This window comes from Crocodylus siamensis, chromosome 5 (assembly GCF_052110815.1).
Source record: "Crocodylus siamensis isolate JL-2025a chromosome 5, ASM5211081v1, whole genome shotgun sequence".
Taxonomy (NCBI): domain Eukaryota; kingdom Metazoa; phylum Chordata; order Crocodylia; family Crocodylidae; genus Crocodylus; species Crocodylus siamensis.
The window spans coordinates 176,186,496-176,208,403 of record NC_143399.1 but is presented as its reverse complement, the minus strand read 5'-3'; the positions used below and the strand labels follow the sequence as shown (position 1 = coordinate 176,208,403).

General features: G+C 42.9%; 1 pseudogene; it reads right to left on the bottom strand.

The window, feature by feature from the left end:
* LOC149864953 (macrophage mannose receptor 1-like) overlaps positions 1–21,908 on the bottom strand; it is a 62,337-nt pseudogene that overhangs the window by 28,007 nt on the left and 12,422 nt on the right.

The following is a 21,908-nucleotide window of genomic DNA, read 5'->3' as shown; positions in this document are numbered from 1 at the left end:
ACAGCAATGGTGTTCAGTGCCTTAAAGGAATGACCCCATGCCTAGCATGTTTTATATCCAGGGTGAAAAGATTATGCTGCAGGAGCTTTTATTGGGAGGGTCTGGCTTTCTAGTTTTGGTTTCTGTTATTTTAACATGGACACACAAAGAAAGTGCTTTTCCTAGTTGCCTAGGTGCCATCAAAATTCTGAAAATGAAACTGGGTTTTTGGTATACATCATATGTGCTGTCAAAAAGTCTGGAAAGGTGCCAATTTCCCATGACTTTTCATCTTTTTCTTATGGAAATCACCAGCTTTTGTGGTTTTTATCATGAGTCTCTTGACAGTTGGTATTTTTCTAAAAACCACAATCCTTGAAGGCAATTAGTAAGAGAGTACCCAAGCCGTCATTTTTTTTAAAAAAAGCTTCTAGCCTTCAGGGTTAGCAAGAATATCTAGAAATGAGGCACTAACACTAAGAGTCCAATGCGTATCTATATATTATAAACTCTAGTGATTTTTTTTAACCAATTCTCTTTATAGTTTGGCAGTTTGACTCACAGTTTTGAGCAATAGGGTTGACAATACTATAAAGAAAAAAACTGCCTAGAAAGACATCTTTCAGATATACAAAACATTATTGGGTAACTGAGAGGAGCACTGGCCCTTCAGTACATGCAGTGGTTGAGGAATAGTAAATGTATCACTGAACTTTAATACTTACTTTGAAGCAGAAGCTAGTATAAGAGGCTAATTCCCAGCCCCCAGACATGGGGCATCAGAAGCTGTTGCTGCAATCGAAGGAGGGGTCACTCCTTCAGCTCACTGCTTGCAGAGAAATTTTGCTGCCTTCTCACAGTTAAGAACATCCCATAATCCAGGTGCAATTCCAGTTCCCATGGCAATACAGCCTGGTTCTCTTCCTCAGTGATTCATATAAGAAATTAAAAATATGTAAATGACAAATGCATAGTCTTTTTTATGTTTTATTCTGAATTTAGGGCTTTGCTGTCAAAAGTAAGACTTCTGCTTCAAATCAAATCAATTTTAATAGCTGAAGGGTGGGAAAATCTACTGCAGTTAGGGACATGTGAGATATGAATATGCAGAACAGCAGCAAAGGTACAATTTAACAAATCACTTGAGCTCATCATTGTCAAAAGGGAGAAAACTAAACAATTGAACAAGGCTAATTACTTTTTTCTGCACAAGTGAGATCTCATGACAAAATGACATTGAATTCACCACCTTCTTAGTGAGAAGTTTTTTCCCAATATCCAGCTTAAACTTCCCTTGCTGCAGCTTAAAACCATTGCACCTTGTTCAGTCATCTGCCACCACAGAGAACAGTCTAGCGCAATCCTCTTTGGAACCCCTGTTTAGGTAGTTGAAGGCTGCTATTAAATTCTGCCTCAGTCTTCTCTTCTGCAGACTAAGTCAGCCCAGTTCTCTCAAGCACTCCTCACAAGTCATGTCCCCCAGCTGCCTAACCATTTTTGTTGCCCTCCACTGGACTCTCTCCAACTTGTCCACATCCTTTCTGTAGTGGGGGTTCAAAACTAGACACAGTACTCCAGAAGTGGCCTGTTCAGTGCAGAATAGAGTAGGATAATCACTTCCCTTGATCCGCTGGCAACACTCCTATTAATGCAGCCCAGTATTCTGTTCGACTTGTTGACTCACATCCACTTTATTGTCCACAAGGGCTGTGCAAAACAGCACCGTTTTGTCTCAATTTCCATTTTGCTGTTTCAACAGGAGTGTTTCACTTCCAGTTTCATTTCATTTTGAAAGCACTGTTCTGTTTCGCTTTGTTTTAACTTTGTTTACTTATCTCCTTAGCAGGCTTCATGCCCTTAAAGGGGGCTACCATCCCTGCTACTTTCATCCAAATATGCCAATGAATGACAAAATTATAGGCAGTTTCATGCTTCCCCATTATAGCCTATGGGTATATTTGGATGAAAGTAGCAGGGATGGCAGCTCCCTCTAAGGGCATGAAACCTGCTAAGGAGATAGGTACAGGGGTTTCTGGGAAACTGCACCTCAAAGTCTTGAAAGCAAAACTCATGTCACTTATAAGTGTTAAAGCACAGGGGGATAAAAACAGCAGTCATAGTAGCCCCTAATGAGGCCACAAAGCTTGCCAAGTTTCAAGGCAAAAGGTGCAGGGGTTCCTGGGAAATCCCACCTCAAGCTGCTGACAAGCAAAGGTCATGTCACATGTGTGTGTTAAGGCACAGCAGGGTGAAAACTGCATGCGTGGTAGCCCCTGTGGAGGCCATGAAGTCTGCCAGGCTTCAAGGAAATAGGTGCAGGGGTTTCTGGGAAACTGCACCTCATGCTGCTGAGAAGCAAAACTCATGATGTGTGACCACGTGTGTTAAGGCACAACCTCACTGGCACTGGGCCTCTAGATGACATGGTAGTGAGCCTCAGTGAGGTTTCCTCCTGCCCTACAGCCTCATTCTGGTCCATCACTTTAAATGACAACAGGTAATAACTTGGTAAGCAGCACAGTAGCACCAGTAGCATCTCAGGCAGCCAAACTGTCATAGTCAATATCAGAGCACTCCTTCCCCCCACTTCCCTCTCCCTCTCCTTACTTTTTGTTCCCCTGCAGGTAAGCCCAGCTTCAGCCTCGAAACATGAACCATTTCAAAACTTTTGAAACATTTTGACTGCCCTCATTTCATTTCAAGGCTTTTTTGAAGCCCTTCATGTCATTTCGATTTTGCTGTTTTGAGCTCAGAACAAGTTGAAACAGTGTCAAAATGAAATAGCTGGCAAAATTGTACACAGTCCCACTATCCACTATAACCCCCAGGGTGCTTTTCTGCAGTGCTGCTGCTTAGCCAGTTGGTCCACAGCCTGTACTGGTGCATAGGATTCTTCCATCCTAAAAGTAGGACCTAGCATTTGTCCTTATTGAACCTCATGGTATTTCTTTTGGCCCAATCCCCCAATTTGTCTAGGTCACTCTGAATCCTAGTCCTACACTTCAGCATACCTACTAGTCCCCCCAGCTTGCTGTCATCCACGGACTTGCTGAGGGTGCAATCCATCCCATCTTCCAGATCATTAATGAAGATATTGAACAAAACCAGCCCCAGGACTGAGCCCTGGGGCACTCCACTTGATACCAGGTGCCAACTAGACCTTGAAATATTTACCACTACCCATCAAGCCCAATCCACCCAGCATTTTATCTACCTTACAGTCCATTCATCCAGCCCATACTTCCTTAACTTGCTTGCAAGAATGCTGTGGGAGACCATATCAAAAGTCTTGCTAAAGTTAAGGTATATCATGTACACTGCTGTCCCCACAGCCATAGGGCCAGTCATCGCATCATAGAAGGCAATCAGATTGGTCAAGTATGACTTGCCCTTGATGAATGACTATTCTTGATCACTTTCTTCCCCTCTAAGTGCTTAGAAATGGATTCCTTGAGGGCCCATACCATGATTTTTCCAGGAACTGAGGCAAGACTGACCTGTTCCTTTATTTTCTTTCTTAAAGATGAGCAATATATTTGCCCTTTTCCAAATATTCAGGACTTATCAACATGAGTTTTCAATGATAATGGCCAGCGGCTCTTCAATCACATCAGCCAACTCCCTCAGCACCCTCAGATGTATTGGGTCTGGCCCCATGGACTTGTACACATCTAGCTTTTCTAAATAGTTCCTAACTTGTTCTTTCACCACTAAGGGTTGCTCACCTTCTGCCCAAATTGCATTGCCAGGTGCAGTAGTCTGGGAAGTGACCTTGCATGTAAAAACTGAGGTAAAAGAAGACATCGAGAACTTCAGCCTTTTCCTCATCATCTATTACTAGGTTGCTTTCCCCATTCAGTCAGGGACCCATACTTTCCCTGACCTGCTTCTTGTTGCCACTGTAGAAACAGTTCTTGTTACTCTTCAAATCCCTTGCCAAAGAGTTATCTGCTAAAGCAAGCTGATCACCTGCCATATTTGCTATTCTTCCTGTGCATTGGGATCATTTGTTCCTGCACCCTCAGTAACGTTACTTTAAAATACAGCCATATCTCCTGGACTCCTTTCCTCCTCAGATTGTCCTCCTAAGTGATCCTGCCCATCAGTATCCCGAGGGAGTCAAAGTCTGTTTTTCTGAAGTCCAGGGTCCATACTCTGCTGCTCTCCTTTCTTCCTTTTGTCAGGATCCTGAACTCGATCATCTCATGGTCACTGCTGCCCAAGTTGCCAACAACATCCAACAACAGTTTTTCACAGTCTGGTGTACTATTGTCAGCCACTAACTACTGTGTAAAAATTGTGGATTGGCTAAGACCATGAATCACCTCCAGCCCAGCCACTACCCAGTATTTATCTTAGAACACCAGAGCCCCTGTTTGCACAGTTTCAGAATGAGGAATACCAACTTGCTACATTATTCCCTTGCACCAGGTAAGTTAAGATGGCTAGTTCACTCCTTGTGCCTCATTTACCTTCCTGTATGAGGACATGAGATGGTGCCTGACTGAATCCTGTCTAGCCTCTCAGAGGACAGCATTTGAAAACTTGTGAGATGTTAGTCAAACCATGAACATCACAGATTATATAGTAGTGAAGTGCTTACCAGGCATTCCTGAGTTCCAGTGAGTGAACAAAACAACTTCACCATTGGCCCAATTGAATGTCCCCTGTTCTTCTACATCTGAGAGACCAATCCAGAAATATTTTTCAGGACTCAGCCCAACCAAATTAGTGAGATAGGCTTAGTCATTTCTGGGAAAGAACATACATGTTTTACAACTTTTTAAAGATTTAGTCTTAACTCTTTTCTGCTTCGAGCTTATAATTTTAATGAAATCATTCCAAATGGAGAAGATGGTAAAACGGTTGATTTATATATGTTACTGTATATTCTGAATAATTAAAAGTTGATTTAAAAAGCCTTTTTCCATACCTGTCTTCCATAGTAACTGGGTAGCCATAGCTCCTTTGACACGCCTCATTTGCTTCTGAGAATAATAGAAATGTGTGTCCAACCAAGTAACAATGAAAGCCATGTCTTTTCCAGCCCTGCAGCAAACATTAGGCAAACACACACAACTTCTTAATACACTGGGAAGTATTGTTTGCTTTGCCCTTTAATATAGGCATATATATTTAGACAGACAGATAAATAGATAGCTATAGATATATATAGATGCAGTTATCATACATTAATGTGAAATCCATTGTTGAAGCTACACTGAGAAACAAGAATGGAATTTAATCATGACTCATGAGCTGAGTTGTAAAGTAACAAAGACGGCTCCCTGCTCATACAGAGGTCAGCCTTCTTATTACTGAGAGGATGATACTGGACTTTTGCACCAAATTGCTTGCTTCTGACCTGCATTCTCATCCTATCTTTTATGATGCTTGGCATTCAATGTTGACTTTGAGGACAAATATGGCCTTCCAGTTATTTACTAGGTTAGTGATGCAGTCCTTGGAAGAAAAAGGGACTGTCTCTACTCTTATTTAGAAGGAAATTTGAAATATGTAGCTAAGTGTTATGGATTCTAGATCCTTAGAATGAAAAAATATTCTGATATCCAATAGAACACTGATGCCTGACATCAGTAGCTTATAAGTGGTAAGGTTTAAGCCAGGGGTAGGCAAAATATGTCTGACTGAGGAATTTTCTCTAGCTTATGGTGGATCCCTTGGTCCTGCCCAGACAGGTGCAGGAGGCAGGCCATGCTGTAGTGCATGTGGCCAATCCTGCCCCTCCCCCCACTCCACCCAGGCCTGCAGTGGGGCTGGGGCACCTGGCAGCCCCAGAAGTGGTGGCTCATTCCAGCTGCTGTTACTACCAAACCCAGCCTCACTGCCTGGGCACTGTGGCCCATCTGCCTCATACAGAGAGCTGGGGGCAGGACCTGTGCAGACCCTGTATGGCCGTGTGATGGACATGGGTTCAATGGACATGCAGGGAGTGGATCGCAGCTCTGTTCTGGCCCTGACCCTGCCCCACACTGTCACAGCCCAGCTGCCATGGACCCAACCCCAGATGCAGCTCCCTGCCTGCCCACAGCCCCATCCCTTCCACCCTGCCACACACCCTTCCTGCACAGGTCTTGGTGAGTCTCCCCATGCTCAGGGCCACTTAAGGAGTTTTGGTGAATTGTGGCAGGGGTGGGAGGTGTTGACCCATCCCATAACACTTCACCAAAACTCCCTATGTGGGCTGTGGTCCCAAATAATTGCCCACCCCTGGTTTAAACCCCTCTGATGTAAGAGCAATACAGCCCAGGATTGTTTGTAGAAATAAATTCACTCCTCTATCACAGGGGTTTATTACAATAGGCTAAAGAAGTGGGTTTTTGTATCCCAATGACTAAGCTTGCCAGTTAGAGACCATATAACTTAGGCATAGGATTCAAAGATCAAACAGGGAGCTCACAAGTAAAAAATCTAGGACAGGTAGCTGGAAAAGGCAGTTCTTCTTCACTTTGAACTGCTTTTGGTTTTTTATAGTTACTTGGCATGTTTACATGAGACGCTAATTATGCAGCAGCCTAATAGTACTGCACAGTAGTATGTCACAGCATGGACAGTGCTAATATGCTACTGTGCAGTATTATTAGGCTACTGTGCAGTAACATCACTAAAAAGGCATTCGCCAGCACTACTGTGCAATAACTCGGGATACTGCACATTAATTTAGTACTTTATTATGCAAGTACTACATTAAATGTACAGTAACCACTATACATAAATGACCATTTAGATTTGCCCATTGCAAATAAAAACTCTAAAGAAACAGAAGACCTGGGAACTGAGATGGAGATACCCTTAGTGGGTGTTGTGTGCTTTTTCAGTTTGACTAAGAGCCTAAGATCTCTGACTAAATGGTAGATGTGGACTGCATCACAAAGAGGAAGAGATGTAGGGAACCAGGATCATTTATGTAAATGAAAAATGAATTTCAACTGAATTTCCTTAAGTATTTTCACAGTGAAGGTAAAAAACTTACAAAAGCTGTTATTGCAAGAGACACCATCAATGATAATCTAGTCTACAGAGTGAGACCAACCTACTAAGCCAAATATTTTTCATGCATCTTCTAATAATTTACTTCACACTTACTCTTTGGCTGCCCAGGTCATTCATTTCTACTTCCTCAGGAGCTTGTAATAATGACTTTCTTTTGCAGATGTAACCAAGTTTCTTCTCACAAACAGTAGCTTCCCAAAATCCTTCCTGAGTATAAAAGGGAAGAAAGGAAAAACAACTAAGAAGGATTCATAATCTTTAGAAACTTCTCATTTTCTTTCTCTTTACATTAAAAAAGCCCAAGTCTACAAATGATACAGAACAATACTAATAATGCTGATGATAATGCTCCACAAATTGCTATTTAATTTTTCTTATTAAAATCTAATTTACATACTTGCAATCACAGGTTGTCATATACTTGAAAATGAAGATGCCTCTCCTGTCCTCTATTTTGTAAGAGGTCTGGCAGATCTACGCCATCAGATCTGCTGAGCAATTCATTGAGTGTAGGGAGCAAGATACATTTACCTTTTGAGTTATGAAGCGTACCAATTAGCAAATTTTAGAGTAAAAGAGCCTCTTCCTTCATTACTGTTAAAAAGAGAAGCAATGAGTTGTTGGTTATCTTTTTGCATCTCCTGGTTGTATCAGATACCAGAGTCACCACTTGTTAAAATACCTGTTATCCCAACAATACAGGTGGTTCAATGAGCAATATCACAAAAAAAAACCTTGCCAGAGACTTAAAACATAACTTCATTCAACAATGAGTGAAGAGCATCTCAATGGACTGCCCATACTGAATGTGAATTCAGATGTGGAAATAAATAACTGCTAGTGAGATATAGGATGCACAGTGAAGATGCTCAGAAAGGCTATATTTTGTTTTATGAAGCTGAGTAAGAGATGTACATTTAATTCTAATGATTTGATTATTACTTGCCTAATTCACTGTGTTTTTGTACTTAATATATAATATAGCATACTCTGATAAAGTTATATTTGTTTTGTTTCAATCTTAAACTGAACATATTATATTGTTTCAATCTTAAACTGTCCCTAGCATATTAGCAAAGTTCCTACTTTCTCTTTAAATAGAGAAAAATGTGTTCTCATTTTTCTCCACACCAGATACATTGCCTTTTTCAAAATCCTAGATCCACCCGTGAAAGATGGGCATAAAAGCACAAGTGTTGGCAATAGTGAAGCAGGGATTAGAATGAGGCTGGGGGATGTGTTGCGTCAGGAATGGAGTACAGGAATCACTCACCATTCGCAGATTCGTGATTTTGAATATATGTGGTGCAACTATTCGAACCCATGCTCTCTCCCCACACACACTCTCTCCCCACACGCTCTTGCCATGATCCCCCCCCCCCACCGTCACTGCCAGTGGTGTCTGCAGGAGCTACACGCTTGCCAGCGCTGGGCTCCCGCTGCCTCACTCCTGACCTATTTACAGATTTTGCCATTCATAGGGATCTCTGGAACGTATCCTCCATGAATGGTGAGGGTCTCCTGTATTTGCTCACCTTTGAAAATCGATGTAATTTGGCAAGTTATAAGACGCAGAGAAATAACAGTTAATATATAATCTATACCTACTAAATTTTTTAGAATCCATCTCTGACCTCAGATTGCTCCATGTCCTGGGACCCAAAGAAGCTGGGAAGACTCACTGGAAAGGTGGGATGAGAGGAACGCCATGGCGGAGGGTGAACCCACACGGCTCGTCAGCCGTGTCTATGTACAGCTGCGGCCGGCAGCTGATGATGACATCAGATGCCGGCCGGGAGATTTAAAAATGGTGGCCGCCACTTCAGAGGCGGCGGATGGCGTGGAAATCAAGTGGCAGGCCGGGAAAGCGACGGCAAAGGATCCTGGGGACAGGATACGCTGAGCTGGAGCGCAGGAGGCAGAAGCGACCCTGGAAGGAAGCCCAATGATGGGGACGACATCAGATTGGGCAAGAAGTGATGGATCGGGTGAGCAACCAAGGATCGGGATGATCTGGGAGGAGTTCGGAGACCCAGAAGTAAGTCCTGAGACAGTGAGTGCGGGACTCGCCGAAAAGGGGCGGAAGACTGAAAATCCCCGGGCTGAAGGGAGATCGGGGCAGGATCACCACCAAAACCTGCAGACGTCGGGTAAAGAAACAGGAGTGGGGCAACCAGAGGGCCACTAAGGGGGAATCCCTTCCCCTCCCGTTCCAGGCTAATAAGGATCTGGTGGAGGGATAGCAGTATAATTAGTGACTACACAGGGGAGAGCAGCACCGGGTGAAGGGCTTGTGGTGTGGGGTCAATAGAGGGTGCAGATTAGGCTCTGGTGTAGGCTACTGCTAGGAAGTCGACCTTAAAGTAGTGGTATAGTGGTATCCTACTGTCTGTGGGATCAAGTAAGAAAGCTGTGGTAGAAGCTGGCAGAAGCAGCAGAGCAAGCTTAGGGAAGTGGAGCCCAGAGGTGGCGTGAGGCTGGGGTGTAGGGGTGGCGGAGCCCCGTGTGCAACTGGCAGGCCAAGCCCGGGCCACCGAGGGACCCGTGAACTAGCCCCGCCCCACTAAGGAAACACCAAGTTGTGGCAGGAGAGAGCAGGGTGTGGTGACGCAGGAGAAGAACACCCACGGAGACAAACCGGTCCGGAAGGGGAATAGTTACCAACCTGGAAAATAGAGCTCCCTGGAGGGGTACAAGAAGGCCTGTCAGCCACACTCCATATAATGGCTATAGAGACTGAAATGGTGCAAAGACAAGCTGTGAGATAAAGAAAGGCACAGACAGGCTTTGTGATAATGGAAAATAAGGCATATATACTAACATTAAGGGCAAAGGGCAAGGCATGAAAGGATGAGAAATGTAGATATGTAACCATCAGGGCTTCCAAAGTCTGAAACAGGTACTTAGAAGATAACAGCCTACTACTGCTATTGGTTACTTGGTTATCTCAAATGCCAGGTGTCTGTATTCTTAATCTGTTTTCAACCCTGATGATGATACTGGAAAATGAGTCAGTATTGTTCTATATCATAACATTTCTGTCTTGTTAGATTTATGTATTTAAAAAATAGGAAATTGTATTTAAAAATATCCCTACAGTAAAACCTATATATTAAAAAACATAGCTGAAGCTAGTAAATAAAACACTCAGAAATAAATAGTATTTCAAATGTCTACCACTTTTAATAGGTGTGTAAGTTTTATTATTTCAATTTTATAGTTGGGGAGACAATTCAGATATGAAGGCTTAGATCTTACATTGACTCTTAGGCTCAGATGTCTAAGACTGTGTTCATACATTCAAATAATTTGGGAGTATTCTTCTAGGTTTGTTCTAGAGAAAATTTATACACAGCAATGTATACAGACATTTGAATGTTGAGACCCTGAAGAGTAGAAAGCTTGCAGTGCTGACACTGTAACTGGGTGGGGGAGCAGGGAATGGTGGGGGAAAAGGAGGGTGGTGGGCACACATCTGGCATTCTCTGAAAGCTTTTTTAGTGTGCTTGGTAACAGAAGACAGCAGCACATAGGGCAGTCCTGACTGGTTGCTCCAGACTGCCCATGGTCAGCCTGTGTATCTCTGTAGCACAATGAGGAGATTGTGAAGAGGGTGTATTCTGCTCTCTGCTGGAGCAAACTCCATCCCATGTTTCTAGTAGGGGAGAGGAGGAGGCTGGAGGACTAGATTCTCCTCTGAGAGAAGCCAAAGCATGTACAGACATTCAATCCCCAAGAGGAGACAATTCTGGGAGTGATTTAACCCTGGTTGTTTCCAGTTTATTTTTCTCTTGGTTAAATGGCTGTTTCTACCCTAGGAAAAAAAAAAAAAAGGTTGAATTCATGCTTTCTCATGGGAGAGGAGCAAACCTACCAGGAGAAACAATATTTGTACAAGACCTAAGTCTATGCATTTCACCTCATCTTGCCATGTGTTAGGAGAGCAATCCTATTCTACCCAGAGTACTACAGAACTCTCTTTTCTCAACAGGCAACCATAGGTATCTCCTGAGCATGTGAGTACTGAGTAGGAAATCTCCTATCAACAGTCTGTGTGAATAGGCACAGTGGAGGGGGTGAACTTCCACCACTGAAACATCTGACTCAGGGCTGATGGAGGGCTCTGTTATCTCAGAAATCTTTTCTATTGGGTAGGAGGGGAAGGGGGCAATCTGAGAGGGGAAATCCATCCACCCATGCAAGGTATTTTCCCAACATGTAGAAAACTTAGGTTTTTGATCCCACACAGCCTGAGGATGTTTTAAATCACATTTTCCACAACAGGGAAAGTACCCTAACCAGCAGCTATAGGCTTGCCAAAGTGGTGAACATGCTCCATCTCTCCAGTTAAAGGAGGCACCGGCTGAAAAGAAAGCAAGAATCATAGGGTCGAGAGACAAAAAAGATGAAGATTGACTTTAACTCAGTGGGAAGGGGACTCACCTAGGAAAGAAAGCCCTTGGTTCTGCTCTGTCCCAGGGTACTGAGAGAAAAAGGGTGGAAACCCCTTCTCTGGGGCCAGACCCATGATGGAGAACCCCTGCGGTCCCAGGGAAACACTCATAGAAGTGCCTTAATGGGGAAATACTTACCCACACCAGGTATGCCGATTGAGAAATGACCCCAGACAAGCAAAACACCCGTGTGGCTTATCAGCCACCAGTTTATGCAGCTGGAGCCAGCGCAAGGCAATGACATCATTGGAGAATGCTCGCCATCTCAGATAAAAGCTGGTGGCAGACAGCAATAGCTGAGAGGAAGATGTGTGCTCCCCCCAGTGTGACCAGAGATACCTCCTCAGTGGTACCCAGGACGAGGTCCTGAAGAAGGGTCTGTCCCACAACCAGAGTGGTGATTGACACCCTAACCGGGAAGGATGCTGAGAGATGGACCACAGCAGCGCATGCAGGAAGCATGAGTAGGTAGTTGAGTCTGTACCTCCCTGATGCTTTAAGTTATTCTTTTCTTCTTCATTTTTGGTTGCCCCTAAGTCCAGTGGATGGCTGCACACTGCACTCTTGGGGCCAAGGAACCAGAGGCCTTCGGAGACTCCAGGCTAGGATGTAGAAAGCCAATGAAGTGGCCCGGTGGCCAATAGGCACATGGTCCCAAGTCAGGGATGAGACTGACAGGCATAACCCAGGCTTGTGTTACCAGATCCGAACACAAAGGACCCTTGTCCAGTAAGCAGCTTGTAAAATAAACACTGCATTCAGACCTTCACACTTGAGGCCTGGATCAGGGTCATGCCACTAGGCTTGGCACCTGTAGTGTTCAGGCTGACTAACACCCAGACAAATTCAGCTGGTGGGCACATGGAAGGGGTGTAGGGGAGGTGGAGCCCCAGGAACATCTACTGACAACACCTCCCAGCAAGTCCCAGCTTTGAGGGAGCCTCCCACTCCTGAACAGAACAACAAGATATGGCAGGTGAGTACCAAGGATCTTCCTGGGGAGGTGGCATATGATCAGCAAGAGTGCATAAGGAAAGTCAGTGGTGGGATAAGAACAATTGATCCCCCGCCACTTGGGAGTGGCTAAATGAAACCCAACAGGTACATGCTCCCTTCTCCTGAAACTGTTTATGCATCTTGATAAAATGACATAGAACATTAGAAAGGTGTTACACTGCCTAATTGCTGGTCTTCAGTGCATGTGGAGAAGGGATTATTAGGTGGCAGTGGGGAGAGAGGGTGGGAGCATAGAAATGGTCATTGAGAGAGAATTGGGTTTACACCTAAGTGATTTCAGTGAAGCACATGATGATGAATTAAATAACAATAATAATATAATAAAAATAATACACAACAAGTTTCCAAAAGTAGATCAAAGCTCTAGTCTTAGCTATAGTAATTTTATTAAAACAATTTGAAATTTCTGGGCCAACTCCTTTAGTAGCTATGAAATGTTACAAGGTGAGACGGGGAAAAATACTACTCCTTCATTTTGAGCTCTCTCACTTTCTAGATGCCTTCTTTGGCTGGCCCCAAACTCATATATAAATAGACTTTAGGCTAAGATCAAGCATGTGAAATTTCAGGTAGATTTGGTTTGCACAAAATTAAAGAGGAGAGAGGCATAAAAATCTTTCAAAACCCGGTGTATAATGAAAGGCGGTTTCAACTTGAACTAGTTAAGGATTAGCATAACTAAGACAACTCTACTATTTTACCTGTCCCTTAATAAGAACACAAACCTATAGCCTTTTTGCATAGGTGGGTTCTCCACATAGCCATTTGGTGTATGTCGCTGGAGTTTCATCACTCCAGTCAAAATACTGATGAACTTTAACGTCATCAACCAACCAAAGTTTTCAATCCAATCCACAACTCTTCTGTTGGCTCTAAAAACATACAAGCAGTGGTTTTGTAACTGATCTTTCTATGCAATAACAGTGTACATTGTCAGCTCTAGAATGACAAAATTATGTTAGTAAACACTGGGATACAGCATGGAGGGAGTTAAGGCTCTTAGGAATATTGCTTTCATCTCTGACAAAAAACCTGGTTTACTCTTTTTCAGAGAATCCTCCATTTAGCAAACAGATAAAAAGCTCTTTGTGTGTGGCAGAACAGGAAATGTAAACAATATTCTGAGCAATTTTATATAAACTAAAACAACAAAATAACTCCTAAGCGTAGGAAGAGGAAGGTTTGTCACCAGCCCTGCAGTCAGTCAGTCAATCGTCATGTCCTTTAGAGGAGCTGACCAAAATCAGTGGGTCAGCCTTCCAATTGAAGACCTACTCTCCAGTTAATTTCTATCATGACTGACTGAAGCAAACCAATGGGGATGGAAGGAACAACTAGGAGGCAATAGACAGTTGCTTCATCTATGTCTGTAAGGCATGGGTGTCAAAGATGCAAACCACAGAGCACCTCATCTGGCCCCTGATGCTCTCCCTGCATCTCCCACACCCACTGGCAGGGCCCGGGACATGTACCATACATGACACAAGTTCCAGTCATTCTTTGACCTTCTCCAGCTGAATCAGGTGTACACAGTCCTAGACCAGCCTAAGGTTATGTATGCTACAGAGTCCTCGACCAGGCTGTGGGGGGAAGGGAAGGGGTGCCACATGCTGCTCAGTTCCCAGAGCAGGCAAAATTGGTGCCACATGCAGTGCAGTCCAATGGGGGTGAGCACTTCTTGTAGCACATGATACCCACTCTGGATGGTCTGGGACCTGCACTACATGCAGCATCTGCCCCAGTCAGCCTGTGCCACATGCAGCACCCATTCCAGCTACTCTGGGATATATGCCACTTGTACTACCCAACCTGGCCAATCTGGATGTACATCACATGTGGCATGGATCATGGGGCAGCCAGAATGGCATGCAATGGATTTGGCATGCAGGGGTGAAGGCTGGGGTGGAGGGTGGTCCATGGACCCAGTCTAGCTTGTGGTCCAGCTCTGCGCTACTCATCTGGCCCATGGGGCCATATAAGTTTAAAACCTCTGCTCTAAGGTTTCCTGCTTGACACTGGGACTGCCACTGACAAAATAATTCCTGCCCACTCATTTCCATTATGTATGAAAGAGGCTGGCAATTAGGCCAAATATATGGCCCTGAATTTACATCCCACAATGGTGCTCAGGCTTTCTCTTTCAGGGGTGTCTAAGTGTGGTACATGTGTGCAAGCTTGTGAAAGTGTGGGGGTGGAGATTCAGGTTCTCTCTGAGCCATCTGCTCTTCTATCTTTATATAACTTAGTCCTTGTACTTTAGTCATTCTTTAGACCTTGATGTTAACATTACTTTTCAGAACTAAAAATAGCTGGCTGTTCCATTAGAAATCAACAAAGGTGAAATATCATCTTGAGTCAAATAGTCTACTGGGCTAGCCTGCCTAAGGCACACAGGTGTTTATGACCAGAAGCACACAAGGAAGTAATGGGAGTGGAACCATATAACCATATCTGGTTGTCTTTTACTCTCTAACTTGAATGATTGGGTAGCCCTGCACTGAGCTGAGGTAGCTCTAACCATGAGTCCAGAAAAGGGCAGGAGAGCTTGCCTCTGCCTTATTCTCTCTGAGGAAATACACACTGTGGCCAAGCTGAGAAATAATGTTAAGTTGTATTCTGCAACATTGTGGATACCAGCCAAATCTCCATCTTCCTTCCTACATAAAGCCAAAACTTCTTTCCATTCTTGGGGCGCTCTCTGAATTTTGTAACAGTGACCTCTGTATGACGACCAGCTGTCTTGGCATTTAATAGGCTGAAATGTCTCTAAAATAGTAATAAATTTTTTCAGAGCAATTTAAAACAAAAACTGAAGCAAAATGAGACCGACAATGTTTGGGGGTTTATTTTCCTATACAAAATGCAGATGGTTTAATTTGAGGTAAAAAAACCCCTGAAATATATTCAAGTTAGATTAAAATATGATTGGTATTAAATATATAAAATATGAATGTTAAAAACTTATTGGATTTTACACTTTAAGTACTTAAATTTAGCCAAAGGTCCAGTTCGGGAAAGATTTATAATACTTAATATCCTGTGCAGCACTTCATTATAATCTTTGGCCACTGAAATTTATGTTCTAAATCTTTAGCAACTGCATCTCAGTACTGCCTATTGGATATCATTATAAATTATTTTAGTACAGGAAGATTCCTCTTCATGTATTTCAATAGAATCTCCTGTCTACTCAGTTCCCCTTCATACTAAGCCACTTATTTATATAGTTACTTAGGCTCTCTTTTTGAAAAATCTTGACTCATTCTTTTTAATTTTATTATTGACAGTTTCAGTTATTCTTAAATATAAGCTTTAAAATAATGCTTGTCACTTAACATCTACTAGAAAACAGTGGATACCCAGTCACTTCTATACTTCTACAGTACATTTCTGACTAGGACTGCTATTAAATTGTCACTTTCATGTTTTAGGACAAAGGTGGTCTATGAATTGAATGTGGTTCAAAGAACTGGAAAGTGGAGCTTGTGACACCCTTTATAGAGATAGTGAAGATGGACATTCCTCCTGTTCTGTCTCAGCTGAACATAAAACATTGCATATGCTTGCATGGACCAAGTATTTGCACTAAAGATTAGAGTACCTGCAAATTCTCCTTTGGCAGAAATTAGTGGCATAAAATTACAATTCTGTTTTATACCTATCTTGACAAATTGCAAATACCTGTGAAAAATTTATCCACTCCAAGAAAGGTCCACTTATCCCAAAACTCTGTTTTGACCAGTGGCAAACAGTGCTTGGATTAGAGGAAAAGTATGAAGGAAACAGGCTATGTAGATCCATTCCTTATCACACCCTACGCTTAGTCGATACCCCAGAACATTGAGTTGAATTGCCACAGTGGATCCATCTTTAATACATTTGTCTAATCTCCTTTTGAACCTGATTATACTACTGGCTTTCAGAACAACCCATGGCAAAAGTTCCACAAGTTAACTATGCATTCTGTTAAAAAAAAAAAAAAAAAAGTTTCGTTTTAAAGTTACCATTTTATTTTTTCATGAGTTGCTTCTTAGTTCCTGTATTATGAAACATAGTGTCATGAGTTAGTTGTGACACAACAACTAAAAGGACTCAATGAAATAACTTCTATAAAATTACCATAGAAATAACATACACACCACCTTTCTATCCTTGGCAGATTGTAGTTTCTACTACATAGCAACATTTTTTTTTACATTAAACCTACCTGTGGGGAGGTTGGGGAACTCTAGAGTAGGGTTTTCCTTTTTACAGATGTAACCAAATTTATAATCACAGTCCATGTTTTCCCACTTTGCTTCTTTTCTGGGATTTAGCACTGCACAGAACTTCTCAGGAGCTGGGACAGGATTTCCTGATTCAAACAGATAAAACAGATAAAATAAAATATGTGTAAGCACTGCAAAAATTGTACTGCCAAAGGTAGGATTGATTTATTGACATTTCTCTCTTACTGTGATGAATCTTATAAAGAACCCCCAACCTCCAGAGTTTGTATGCGGGGTAGATTAAATCTGGGACCTGAGTGGATTTCAGAGCCCTGATTGGAGAATATCAGGAAGCTCTGTACACCGGGTCACATGATCTCTCCCCATGTAAGCTGGATTCTAACTGTTCTCCTGAGACCCTGGCATGCACTGTGTGGGTGAGGTGGGGCCTTCCTTTGAAAGTGCCATGAATTTGAAATCTAGTTATTCTCAAATGATGAGTTAAAAATAGTTCCAATAATTTGCTAATAATGATGACTTTACATTATAGCTTCTATTTAGTCAAGGGGTTTCTCCCCCTGTCTCCTCCTCCGTGGCTATCTGTAACAGCCATATAAGTAATTCAGAGAATTGGCTGATAGAGAAAACATTTTACACAAGATACATGAATAACAGTTTTAGTTCCTTTTTGACAATCTGTATGTTTTCCAAAACTTGATGAGGTCTGAAATGTTAAACACTGGCAAAAGGGGAAATGGGGAAAAAGGAGAAATAGCAGCAGGAGGGAAGAAAAACAAATAAAAAAGAGGAAAACAAATTTCAGAAATTTGACATTTCAGTTTCAATGATGGTTTTCAAAACCACAATTTTAATGAAAATATCAATTTCAAGAGGCAATTTTGATTTGAATAATTTAGAACATGAATAAAAGGTATTGCCTCACTCCAATTAACAATGAATTATCAATGAATTATGTTTTCTTTCTTCACCATCTAGAGCAACATCCTGAATGATTTCTTGTCATTTCATTAGCATTTACTTAGCCAAAAATTATCATTTGAAGAATAGGATATGGATAGATAACTTTATAGCCTGACAAATTTAGCATTGGTTCAGTTTATTTCAAATTGTATAGAGTAACCGATGAAAGCAGGATATCTGAGTAGCAGATTTTCAAGGAAAAAAAGAAACTGCTCTTTAAATACAGCAAAATACTGACTCTAAATCTACATTTTCTTGGACCTAGCTATGTATTCTTGTGCAACACGACTGTAAAAAAATCCATCACCGGCACGAGTAAGTAGAATTCTGATATTAGTTGGCACAGCTGTGAATGATAACGTCAGCACAAAAAACGGTGTAGAATCAGAGCCTCTTTATACATGCAGGTGAAGGCACAATGGGATGCAGGTAAAGGTGCAATCGTGCCTCCTGCCATGCCACACATGCTTTTGGAATCTCCCAGCCTCAGGGCTTGATGAAACCCCCAGGGATGGAAGATGGTGGTTGTCCTGATCTCTCAGCCTCGGGGGGTGCATTAACCTCCACAGCTAGGAAATTGTAGCTGATATGATCTCCAAGCCTCAGAGGTGCATGAAACCCCCACAGCTGGGAGACTGCAGCCAGCCACAGTCTCCCAGCCTCAGGGGTTACACACACGTCAGGGGCTGGAAGATCACAGCCGCACCCTGTGGCTGCCTGGAACCAGCTGGGTCCCAGCGCTGGGAGGCACACTGCTGCTGGAACCCGGAGTCAGCAGCTGCTGGGGCTGAGAGTCCCTTCAGTTGTGCGTCTCTCAGCCCCAGCTGGGCCTGGTGCACTCCTGCAGCTGGGAACCCTGTCACCTGACAGGGTTCCCAGCTGTGGGCGAGATCCTGCTACATGGGCAAATTAAAGCTCAATAGCTATCAGCTATAAATTTAGTAAGTATAACCTCATGAATCCAGCATGCTCAAGACTGAACACCTGCCAGAAATGTGAAAATTCTGGATTTTTTAAACCTGAGCGGTGGCTGGTCCTGGACTGAGGGTGCAGGGGAGGGTAGCAGCGGCTGGTCCCACAGCAGTGGCTGCATGCCGAGTGGCGATCAGGGTGGTGGATGGCAGCAGCCACCACGTGCAAGCTTCCCCCTCTGCTGCTCCAGGACTGGCCATTGCTACTCCCCGATGGAGTATAGTTTTAAAAAGTGTCAGGTTTTCGATAATTCTGGATTTTTGATATCCAGATTTATGAAGTTATACTGTATACATTTTCAGGGTCTAATTTTAGAACCGGTTGGAGCTTTTTATGGTTTGATAAATATTTTGCATGTGTAGCTGGTCTCAAGGTAACTACACAATTAACCAGCTAATTGTGCAATACTTGTAAGGTGTAGAGGGGGCCTTAGGCACACAATGTTTATACCTTTACTTTGCCTATTTTGTTCCTCTCCAGAAATGATAACCTTTGGGACACGAAATTCCACAGCAATTGCTTTTACCTGATTCTCAGACAGGGTAAAGTAGCACCCTGTTTTTTAGAGGTATTGCAGAGTACTGTGCATTATTAGTACTGTTAGGCATTGAAATGCCTACAGGGGATACCATAGCATCAAAAATATTCTGATCTACTGTGGTTTTCTGAGTTCTTTAAACAGAAATCAGTCAAGAAATGAGTGAAATGGATGCCTTGAGTCTAAGAAGTTTGAGAACCTCTATCTTAAACTATTCCAAGGTTAAGGAATAGATATGCAAGCACCTTTGTGAAATTCTCTTGTTCTCCAGTATCTCAGATTTTTTTAAAACAAATTGGTCTCTAGCTTGTGAAAAAAATCACTTAGATATGTAAACTAATTTGAACTGCAGCAGTGATATATTTATAGAGATTCTGGAACAATAGCTCTGAGGCATACAAACTTCCCCATTCCTCTCTGTACTATGTTAACACAGCTGCACAGTAAGTACAGGAGACCCTTGCCATTTGTGGGAACTATATTCTAGAGATCCCCATGAATGGCGAAATCCATAAATAATGAACTGCATTCATGAATGTTGTCTGCATTCATGAACGGCAGGAGCCCAGTGACAGCAAGCATGGAGCTCTTGCAGATGCTGCCGGCTCTGCAACAGAGTGTCATCATGCTCCACAGGAAATATTCGGCGCACCGCAAATATTTGAAACCGCGAATGCAGAACTTGCGAATGGCAAGGGTGTCCTCTATGTCTACATGAGATGCTTTACTGTGCAATAAATTAGTTTACTGCACAGTAAAACATCATTGTCTACATGTGCTCATATTTACTGTGCAGTAAATTAGTCTATTGTGTAGTTAGCTACTACCTATAAGTATAGGTAGTAAATTAACTGCTCAGTAGATACTGTGCAGTATACAACATGTAAACACTGGCCATGAGCAAATGTGCTCCTGGTCAGCCTAGCCAGCAGGAGGCCACATGGTCCTGATGCTGCTTAGCTCCCCAGCTCCCCCTAGGAATTGGGATGTGAGCAGAGCCAGGAGTGGGGAGCTCTCTGCCCATAGAGCTTGCTGCTCTGGGGAGCAAGCAAGGTGTGGGAATCCAGCCCTCACTCATTCCTGCAGAGCCAGAGCAGCCAGCTCTGTGTTGCATGGAGTGGACTGCTCTGGGGAGCAAGCAGGTCTGGGGATTCCTTTTTGAAATTTTAGAGAGTTAGAATCAGTATTTAAGAGTCAGGATTTTGCTATATTTTGCTGTATTTCAACAGAACAATGGAATTCCCATCCCCCGCTCACTCCCCAGAGCTGCCTGCTCCATGTGGGGCAGAGGTAGCTCCTCTAGGTGATAGGCAAAAGCTGGATTCCCAGCCCCAGCCCCTCCCTAAAGCAGCTGGCTCTATGCCAAACAGAGCAGCTGCTGGCAAGCCCTGTGCCTGGCTCGCCCCCAGCAGGGGTTCACCTGCAGCTGCTCCACACCCCAGGCGGCTCCCAGCAAACCCCCTGCCCATCAGGGGACTTGCTGACAGGTGTGTATCTGGATATGCATGGGGCCAGAAGAGCTCTGTCCACTGCAGGGGCAACTGTCTCCTGGCCCCATGCACATCAGGTCCCTTCCCAATGTGCACAGGGCCAGGAGGCAGCTGCCACTGCAACTGGCAGAGTTCTCCTGGCTCCATGCCCACTGAGACCACCCCCTGCAACTTCCCAGCCCCCAGACTTGCAGTGAGACAGGAGCCTGGAGCTCTCCCTGTCTGCCGCACTGGGGCAGAGCAGGGTGGGAGCAGCCCTGTACTAGATTGCTCCCTTGTAGGCTTACTGCACAGGATTTTTACTGCATAGTAAGTCTACTTTGAATTAATAGCATGCAATTATGATAATTACAGCCGAGTAATGATAATTTAAGTGTTAACTGTGTTAATTATTTCAATGTTTACTCAAAAATATGAAACATCACAAATATGTGTAATGTTTTGTAAGTGACATCCATTTTTGTGAGTGTTTGGGAAATGTCACCATTACTTTTCTTCCTAATTAAGGAAAAATCAATCCCAACAACCCTAAGTTAGCCCCCCTGAAGAGATATGTAAGAGCTCACATGATCAAATTTTGAAATCCTGGGGCATCTGTTGTGACAGCCTGCATGAGCAAGACTTACTTTTTTGAACAATGTCAGAAAAGTACCACTACATTTACTCCTACCCCAAGTTTGACCGTGTCAGAAACAACAGATATACTTCAACAAGGAAGGAAGCTAAAAGGAGAAATGAGCACATTCCTTACTGAGTTACTTTAGTTATACTGGTGTAAAACTAAAGGAATATAGTGCCTTCTTATCTATGTACAGAATTCTGATCTCCAGTCCGTATGGTGATTCCTAATTCCAAATGAAATTCAATTTCTGTGGACAAATTTCATGTTTATAATGAGAAAAAACATACTGGAGCTGAAATCCAAAGTATGCGTTTGTGCATGATACCTTCAAAACGGTGGGCCAGAAATTCAGCTAGTAGACATCAAGAAAGCTCTTCTGAAATCAAAGAGCATCTCCATGAAACAAGCTGAAAAATCTATTTCAATAATTCCTGGTATTAAACAGATTTAACACCTACCTGGAGCCCAGTTTAAATATCTGTAAGGATTGCTACCAATCCACTGCCATCCATTATTGGAATCCAGAGCATTCAGTCCAATCCACAGTGTAGAACTGAGATTTTTTGTTATCTCTAAGTTACAAAAAGAATTGAACGAAACTTCTTTGTCTTTTTTAATTAGTAAATTGAACTA